At 47.1% G+C, this 9,647-nt stretch overlaps 1 long non-coding RNA gene across 1 annotated transcript; it reads right to left on the bottom strand.

Annotated features, from left to right (window-relative positions):
- Positions 1-423: 423 nt before the first annotated feature.
- On the bottom strand, positions 424-7,984 carry LOC141279215 (uncharacterized). Its single transcript, XR_012333193.1, has 4 exons — positions 7,964-7,984; positions 6,290-6,359; positions 2,278-2,521; positions 424-654 (listed from the first exon to the last, which is right to left on the bottom strand). It is a non-coding gene; the product is annotated as an uncharacterized lncRNA (long non-coding RNA).
- Between the last annotated feature and the right edge of the window lie 1,663 nt (positions 7,985-9,647).

Below are 9,647 nucleotides of genomic sequence, written 5' to 3'. Positions count from 1 at the left end.
CTGGGGGAAATCCTCTTACATCGTCCCCAGCTCTGCTCTGTACCAGGTGGCACATCTGTGGAAACTGTAGAGGTTCAGCCATGGTTGGGGAGTCTAAAAGGGTCCTCCTACAGATTCGGAACCCAGTTCACAGAGTGTACATGAGACTTTGGGAGCAGCAGAGCTGGATGTGTGGTTGGAGAACCTGGATCCTGGCTTGCTTGAACGAGCACTGATTCGCTGATACCTAGAAATGCTCCGGGAATTTATATGTTTGACCCGCCAGGCCAGCTGAACTCTCCAGCTTTGGTGTCATTACTCAAAGGCACAGCTCCTGCAAATGAAATGAGCCACTGGCCCCACTGGGGGCTCAGGTGGGGTTCCTGTGAGGTCATACTAACAACATGAATGCGTACGTGAGCTAGAGGTGTTTATACGCCTGGTCACATCAGTGGCTGCCCTCTGTGTTTCACTGGCCAGCGGGGCACAAAGGTCTTCTCCAGGGCCTACTCCACAGACTTGACGCTGCCTTTTCTCTCGAACTTGAATCCAAGTCAATCGCTGGCTGGTTTGCTTGTGCTCAGGGACAGATTTACCTGGAATTCATGAGGCTGTGGCTCCAGGTTCTGGGAGGTACTTGGATTTGAAGAATATTCTATGTGGAGAGGGGAATTTCTATGGAAGCATAAAGAGATTTGGGGAGAAAGGTCTTGAATCTCTAAGGCTCCAATAATAACTTGCTATTATTTCTTACCTTATTTGAAATAAATGTACTCTTTTATACCTAATTTTATATTAGTTACTGTGTGTCCTTTTTCTTGCAGAGGCACAAAAATACTGTAAGCTTCAGATACCACAAAACCCAGATCTGTCCCTGCTTATGCTAACACACGTGTGTTTGGGATATGTTTACAACCATCAGTGACTAGACAGGAGTGTGGACAGGATTCTCCCAAATACACCCTGTACTTTCCATTGTTGGTGCTTTGGTCCAGCCCATTCCCCCTCTGGAGTGCCTTCCCCATCCTTGTAGGGGCTCCAAAGCCCACATCTGAGCCAGCCACTCCACGTGTGGCCAGATGTGATTTCTCCACACCTCCAACAGTTCTGGACATTTTCTTTAAAGTCCATTTAGTGAGTTCTCATGTACAACTTTATGATATTTCTTTTGTTGTTTGTCTTGAATTGAAATTCCAGTACCAGATAGTTATTTAACGTTCTATGTTATTTTGTCATATCTCCCCAAATCAGAGTGTACGCTCTGTGAAGACAGGGGGCCGCCTTCAAAAAAAGAACGGTATTTTCCACAGAGCTTGGCTCGGAGTAAACTTCTCAACACACACCTGTTAGTTTGTTTGAATAATGCCTATAATGTTTCCAAAATTTACTATCTTACTTAATTAAAAGAGGCAAAATAGGTAGATATTTTCTGTTTTATATAATTGAAAAATTCAGCTGAGATACAGCTCATGTAGGAACTATTGTTCCAAGGTAAGACAATTTTAAATCATTTCAGATAGATGGTTCCATCTTATTTTTAAGTTTTTTCCAAAAAGTAGAAATTTCCAGCAAGTCCCTTTCCAGCAGGTCCTGCTTATCAGAGAGCCTTCTCTTCTGGCTACCTTAAACCTCCTCTGTTCTATTTTTTTTTTTTAAACCTCCTCTGTTCTGATTCAACGTTTACCTGCATTTTCTCTACACCCCTGGAGAGATCTTTTCAAAACACTGTGTCAGCCCCCTGCTTAAAATCCTCCATTGAGTTGAAAGAAAACCAGCATGTAGTGACTTTCCACCCTGAGTGAGTCAGCCTGGCCTGCCTCCCTGGCTCTTCCTGCCTTCCTTTTCCTTCTCTCTGCTCTAGTCACACGGCGCTTCTTACGCTTCCTAGGACACACCAAGAGCTTCGCATGTGCAGCCCCTCTGCCCACTCTTCCTCCTGTCCCTTATCCTTCAGGTCTCTGCTTAAATATCAAAGGATCCTCCTTTCAAAGGACCTTTTGACCACCCATCACGAAGACATCCCTGCTCTTCTAGACGCTATCACAGCACTGGATTTATTTCCTGGACAGAATTTTTCACAGTCTGAAATGATTTTGATTATTGCTCACTTCAGCTGTTTATGATCTGTCTTCCCCACGAGTGGGTTCTGTGAGGGACCCTGTCTGTTTTATTCACTGTTGCACTATCCCCAGTCCCACCTCTACTTGTCACATGGCAGAGGTTCAATATATATTTGTCAGCTGGAGGACAGAAGTAAGTCATTTGTTGATCTTGGGTAAAAGAGAGCACAGGACCCACCTCTCAGAGTTTGGTCATAAGAGGCTCAGTTGAGATCAAGAGGCCACCTGATGACAGGTGCCCATCTTTGGATGAAGGCAGTCAGTTGGCCTGGCTGGCAGGACAGTGGTCTCCTTCTCTCTCACTGCTGTAGCCCCTGTCAAGACTGAGTCATAGGGCTTCCTCTCACCCTCTCCGTGGCCTCATCCAGCAGGTCTGAGAAGGCTAGCGGGGAGCTGGTGAGCAGCAGGTGCTGCTTGTATGGCTGAAAAAAATGCGGTTCGGCACATGAAAGGATGCTCAGCGTCACTAATCATTAGAGAAATGCAAGTGAAAACTACAGTTAGGTATCACCTCACACCGGTCAGAATGGCCATCATCAAAAAGTCTACAAACAGTAAATGCTGGAGAGGGTGTGGAGAAAAGGGAACCCTCTTGCACTGTTGGTGGGAATGTAAATTGGTACAGCCACTATGGAGAACAGTATGGAGGTTCCTTAAGAATTAAAAATAGAACTATCATACGACCCAGCAATCCCACTACTGGGCATATACCCTGAGAAAACCGTAATTCAAAAAGAATCATGTACCACAGTGTTCATTGCAGCTCTATTTACAATAGCCAGGACATGGAAGCAACCTAAGTGTCCATCGACAGATGAACGGATAAACAAGATGTGGCACATATATACAATGGAATATTACTCAGCCATAAAAAGAAACGAAATTGAGTTATTTGTAGTGAGGTGGATGGACCTAGAGTCTGTCCTACAGAGTGAAGTAAGTCAGAAAGAGAAAAACAAATACCGTATGCTAACACATATATATGGAACCTAAAAAAAAAAAAGGTTCTGAAGAACCTAGGGGCAGGACAGGAATAAAGACGCAGATGTAGAGAATGGACTTGAGGACACGGGGAGGGGAAAGGGTAAGCTGTGACAAAGTGAGAGAGTGGCATGGACTTATATACACTACCAAACGTAAAATAGATAGCTAGTGGGAAGCAGCCGCATAGCACAGGGAGATCAGCTCAGTGCTTTGTGACCACCTAGAGGGGTGGGATAGGGAGGGTGGGAGGGAGACACAAGAGGGAGGGGATATGGGGATATATGTATATGTATAGCTGATTCACTTTGTTACACAGCAGAAACTAACACACCATTGTGAAGCAGTTATACTCCAATAAAGATGTTAAAAAAAAAAAGTGTGGTTTGGGAGACCCCCGTACTGCCCCTCGCAGCCCCGTCTTTTCCCAGGCCTCCAAGTGTGAGCGTTGTCACTTAGCGACAGAATGGATTTCGTCTCCAGGGAGGTGGGATCACTCAGGGAGATGAGTCCAGATGAGATTTTCAAAGATGCTATTGTCTGAGGTGACAGAGAACAGCCCGTTTTAGGGCTGGGGGTCTTGCTTGGGAGTTCATGGATAAAAGAATGATTTAGTAGCTAGAGAAAGGGAAATCAGCTTCTGAGGCTTCCTCCAGCTGCTCAGTCATAATACCGTCCAAGAGCTGACCTTTAATGTGGGTGTGTGAGGCCAACCTGCTGGGACAGACTAGAAGAATCGAGCCAAGAGATACTGATGGCAAATCTAAACCAGCCAAGGGTGGAACAGCCGGGGGGCACAGCCTGGTGGGGAGGGCGGCCCGAGAGCTGGAAATAAAAAACAGCAGTCAGATGTTTGCAGTGGGACCAGTGAATGCAGAGGGCTTTTGTGGGGTGTTGAAACAGTGGGAGCCACACTAGACCTGAAAGCCATGCCGGCAGAAAGACAGCAGTGTCCGGGGAGGGGATGGAAAATGTTATTCCCACCCCAGAGCCGGGTGGGCATGGATGCCTGGGGCTGCTGCGGGAGGTGGGTGTCGTGTGACTTTGGGGGATATTTAGGGGTGCTTGGCAAATCCCATTTCATGTAGACAGCCTCATTTAAGCTTAGGAGGAATGTATCATCTGCATTTCCCAGTATATGGAAACAGGCCCTGGAGAGGCTGAATGGGTTACCTGAGGCCCCTGGCTGGTGAGTGGCAGAACCAGGATGGGTAGTTGGGTTTTCTGAGGCTGAGGTCAGGCTTTGATCCTTTCTGCTAAGCCAGAGAGGTGTTTTGTGAGCTTTGGAGCGCCCCCTGGGGGGTATGGCCACCCTCCCTTGCTGGATCTTCCTCCTCAGTTCCAAATCAAGTCCATCATCTTCATTTCCAATCAAGTCAGGTACCGAGAGGCTTCAGAGGACCCAAGCCTGAGCAGGTTCTGCTTCCCTGATCCATCAGTCGCTGAGGTAACCCTCCTTACCCTGGACTCGGCACTCCAAGGGATCCAGACTGTGGGATTTGGGGCAGAGAAAGATGGCAGATTCTGGAGTCAAGCATTCTGTCTCAGGCTACGCCATCAGAGGGATGGAGAGCCTATATGTTCGTAAGGATTGGCTGATACCACCAAAACCTCACTCAGGGTCAGGGTGGACCACTGACCCGACTTGGATGGCATTCCTCTTTTCCCAGAGAGGCTGTGGTCCATTGCATTAATGCTCCTGTTCTTTGACTATAAGAATGGCCTCGATTCTTCCCTCTCTCTTTATCCATGCCCTTTACCATGTAACTCTGTGTATTTTATTTCCTTATTTCTTGAATCTGGGATTAGTCATGTGACTCGCTTTGGCCAATAGCATAAGGCAGAAGTATAATTTCCAGCCTGGACCTCAAGAGACCTTGCGTGTTTGGGCTTGCCCTCTCGCTCTCTCCCTGGGAAGATCATGCCTGGGCTCACCTGCTGGTTGATGAGAGGAAGAGGATGAGAGACGTGTGGAGCAATGTTGTCCTAGCTAAGGTAGCAGCCAAGCATCCCAGAGAGAGCCCCCAGCAGATTTACAGACGCCTGGGGAGCCAGCCTGTACCAGCCCCTCTGCACCGCCATGTGAGCTGGAATTGTTTACTTTTGTGTGCCGCTGGGGTTTTGTGGCTGGTAAGCAGTAGCCTGCTGGTGGTAGCTTACAGATACAGAGGTACTTGAAGAGCTAATAAAGTACCAGTACCTGAAAAACTAACTCAATATATTATGCAGAAAAAGAAAAAAAGTAAGAAATTTGGTTGAACAGACCTTTGCTCTGGAAGGGGGCTCAGGGCTGCTGAGTCCCACCCCTTCGTCCTGCAGGTGGAGAATTGGAGTCCCAGAAAGGTGAAGTGACTTGTGCCTGGCCACACAGCTGTCTTGAGAATAAGAGTCCTGTTTCTCAGGCCCAGGCCCTTTCAGGCTCCTGCCTGCAAACCTGCCTGCCTCCTGGTTCACACAGGCACACTGGGCAGGTGGGGGTCTGAGCATGTGGGTGAAGGTCAAGGGTGGGGTATGCTCCATAGCCATGCTCTTAACCTCTGAACCCTGCAGCCTCTTGGCCTCAGGGTCTGAGACTGAGTAAACAGCCTTAAAGCAGGAGGCCAGTCCCAGAGTGACCACTCCAGCCTTCAGTAGGGCTCTCCTGGCTCCAAATGGCAGCTGGTTGTTGCCTGCGGCTGCTAAGCCCCAGAGGTCACTTTTTTTTTTTTTTGCGGTACGCAGGCCTCTCACTGCTGTGGCCTCTCCCATTGCGGAGCACAGGCTCCGGACGCGCAGGCTCAGCGACCATGGCTCACGGGCCCAGCCGCTCCGTGGCATGTGGGATCTTCCCAGACCGGGGCACGAACCCACGTCCCCTGCATCGGCAGGTGGACTCTCAACCACTGCGCCACCAGGGAAGCCTCCCAGAGGTCACTTTTGAGCTCTGTCATGCCTAATTGGTTTTGTTCCCAGAAAACTGTGACATGGCCTCAGGCAGTCGGATTACACTATAGGCACTGGCATTTCCCTGCCCTTGGAGGCCCAGAAGCACTCCTTTGTATAGCGGGCATGGTATAGAACCGTTGGCTTGTGTCTTCCTATGCTGCTGCAACTGCACTGCTTCTCAGGTGGGACTCGAATCCAGCCAGAGCTCAGATTGGGACTTGAACCCCAGGATCCCTGACTAGGAGAGGGCTCCAAACCACTGTCTTTTCATTGAAACCACTCACCTGGGGTCAGGACTTCCTGAAGCTCAGATTCTTTTGTCTCATCGCAGAAGGAATTCAGCGTGAGGCAGAGCTGCAGGCAAAGAGTGAGTTTATTAGCATAGGACGCTTGTGAGAGACACAAGCAGACAGGTGAGAAGCCTATGCCCCAAGGACTGAGAGGACTTTATTTTTATAAACAAAAGAAAAGTGGGGAGGGGGAGAAGACCATCTTCTTCCTCATTCTTGGGCAGATGTCAAGGCTTACATCATTAGTTCCTCCTTTGACCCTATATGGTTTAACCGGGACTGTCATGGTGCTATTTAAATCATGTGTATGTTAGCAGAAGGGTGGTAACGTATACTAAAATATGGTAATTCATCTCAGGTTTCAGTATAATGTCCCTTTTCACCTAGTTTTTTCCCCTTTCATTTATATTTCTGTCTTGGCTACATGCAGAAATGCTACTCTTCAAGGACTTTTAACTCCCTGACTTCATGTAACAAGATTCAGACCCCATATCTACTGTCTTGTGTTTTAACTATCAGGGTTTGTGGCTTGGGTGTGTTTGGCACTCAGATGCACCTGGTCTTCCTTCAAGGTGGTGTAGATTGTTGCTAGGTTACTGGATTCTTTTCTTGAATGGTCATTAGCTTACAACAGTCTCCCAAACACCCTTAAAATTCCCTTTGTGTCTTTAATCCCCCAGTGGGATTTTTAAACTATTTAATTATCTTACTCTAGCCCTCTCACTGCCAGCTTCATCACTTGCATACCTGTTCTCCCAGAGGTGGGCCAGGGGGCCAACCCCTGCCAGGAAGCCAGGGGTGAGTTTGCACAGATGCATACATGTGTGCGTGTAAATATGGGCAGAGACTGGGGTGGGACCGTTCCAGGGTGTATATGATCAGGGATCTGTGAAGCTCTCCTTCTTCTTGGATAGACCACGATGGGTTTAAAGATCCTTATGCTTTTCCATAATTCTTCTGTTCCAGGGTCTCCCACTGGTCTTGTCTCCTTTTCATTCCCTTCCTACTGGATGTGCATTAATTAGATCTGTGTTTGGGAGAATCAAGACTCCAGCCCAATTCTGGGAGGAGGGCAGGTGTGGGGCTCCAGGCAGCCAGATTGGAAAAGAACAAGTCCTACTGAGCCTTCTGCTTGGTCCCCACCTTCATCCAGGCTCTGGGGTTCTTGGGTCTGTTGATGGATCAGGACAAAGAGGCTGAGCTCAGGCTCCGAAAGGAGACCCGAGGCGGCTTTCCAGTTCCCCGAGGTATTTTGCACTGTGATTTCCAGTCTGGCTACACATTTGTATCACCTAGGAGTTTAAAAAATACCTATATGCCCAGACTTCACCTCAATAAGATCAGAATCTTTGGGGTCAGGTGAGCACCCAAGCAAGGTATTGTTATAAAACTCTCCAGGCACCGGGCTATGTGCAGCCGGAGTTGGAACCACAGTCTGGGCCTATGCATGTTTTTTGAACTGAGCTCAGTAAGAGCTATGCCGTATCTTAAATTCTTATTTTCATTAAAGTTATATATATATATATATATATATATATATATATATATATATACACACACACACACACACACACACATATATATATATATATACATATACATGAATTTAAAAGTTAAAAAAAAAAGTACTGCAAGGATTATAATGACAGTCATCAGTCCCCATCTTACTTCTTCCTATCTCAAATTCAGAGGCAACGTCTTTCAACTCTGTTAGCTATTTATTCTGGTTTTTAGCCTCCGTGTTTCTAAATGACATGTGTGTACTGCTATTTCTTGATTTTTCAGTTTGAGACATTATCTATTGACTCTCCACTAAGGATAATGATTAACTTTTTCATCCCTGTCTCTAACCCTTTCAACAGACCCAGTTCTCTCCCTCCATCTTCTCCCAAGGGAGAAAGAAGGATTGGAAGTTTGGGATTAGCAGATGCAAACTATTATATATGGAATGGATAAACAACAAGATCCTACTGTATAGTACAGGGAACGATTTTCAATATCCTGTGATAAACCATAATGGAAAAGAATCTGACAAAGAATATATACGTATAACTGAGTCACTCTGCTGTATAGCAGAAATGAACACAACATTGTAAATCAACTATTCTTCCAAAAATAAGTGAAGGACTGATCCTGGTACTCAAGAAGCCCACTGCCTAGTGCAGGGATGGAGCTGTGGGATGGAAATCAGGGGGGATAGGAGAAGACTTAAATCTGGGAAGCAATTATTGGGCTACATAAAAACTTCAGGATATACTTAACTGCTAAGTGAATGTTGTGGCTCAGACTGTCACTGCTTTTGGAGGTCGGAGGTATATGAGATCAGTGAAACATAGGCTTCCCGGAGAAGGTGGGATTTCCTCTAGGCCTTGAACAGTACATAATGTCCACACAAGTGAGACCATTTGGGGCTGAGAGGGGCCCAAACCCATTCATTCATTTAACATATAAGTTCTGGGAGTTTGCCATGTGGTAGGTCCTGTGCTTGGTGCCTGGGATGCAGCAGTGAATGGAAGAGACCAATCCAGTGTTTGTTCTCATGGAGTTTAATTCTTGGGGGGAGACATAGACAATAACAAAGAATAAACGTTTATGGTATGTTAGTAGGCATAGAGTGTTTTGAGAAGAATAAGACAAAGAAGAGTGATATAGAGGGTCAGCAGGTGGAGTGGGTGAAAGGCTGGACTCCCTGAGAAGTGAGGTAGAGAGCCATGCAGATCTGTAGGGGAAGAACTTGTGGGCAGAAGGAACAGCAAGTGCAAAGACCCTGAGGCGCCTGTATGCCTGGTCTATGCAGTTGGTTCAGAGAGAACTAGGGCAAGAATAGTAGGAGATTGGGTTCAAGCTTTTTCTCTTACTCTGAGCAAGAGGGGAAGCATGGGAGGCTATATCAGTTTCCTATCACTGTGCAACAAATGTGACTAGAAACCTAATGGCTTAAAGCGACGCACATTTACTGTCCCACCATTTCCAAGGGTTAGGAGTCTGGCATGCTCTCACTGGGTCCTCTACTCAGGGTCTCCCCAGGCTGAATCAAGGTGTCAGCTGCAACTGCAGTCTCATTTGGGACGTGGAACCCTTCTCCAAGCTCACTGACTGTTGGCAGAACTCAGTTCTTTGCAGCTGTAGGACTGAGATCCGTGCTTTCTTGCTGGCTGTTCACCTGGCACCATTCTCAGCTCCCAGAGGCCACTATTCCCTGCCAGGTGGCCCTCTCCACAGTGTGGCTGTTTTGGAGGGCATCTCTGCTGCTTCAAATCTCTCTGACTTCCTCTGTCTCTGACTTCTCGACCTTCTTTCCAAGGGGCTCACCTGATTAAACCAGGCCCACCCATACCAGGGACAGGAATCT

This window comes from Tursiops truncatus, chromosome 1 (genome assembly GCF_011762595.2).
Source record: "Tursiops truncatus isolate mTurTru1 chromosome 1, mTurTru1.mat.Y, whole genome shotgun sequence".
NCBI lineage: Eukaryota > Metazoa > Chordata > Mammalia > Artiodactyla > Delphinidae > Tursiops > Tursiops truncatus.
Note: the sequence above shows the minus strand (reverse complement) of the source record. Positions and strands in the feature narration are given on the sequence as shown.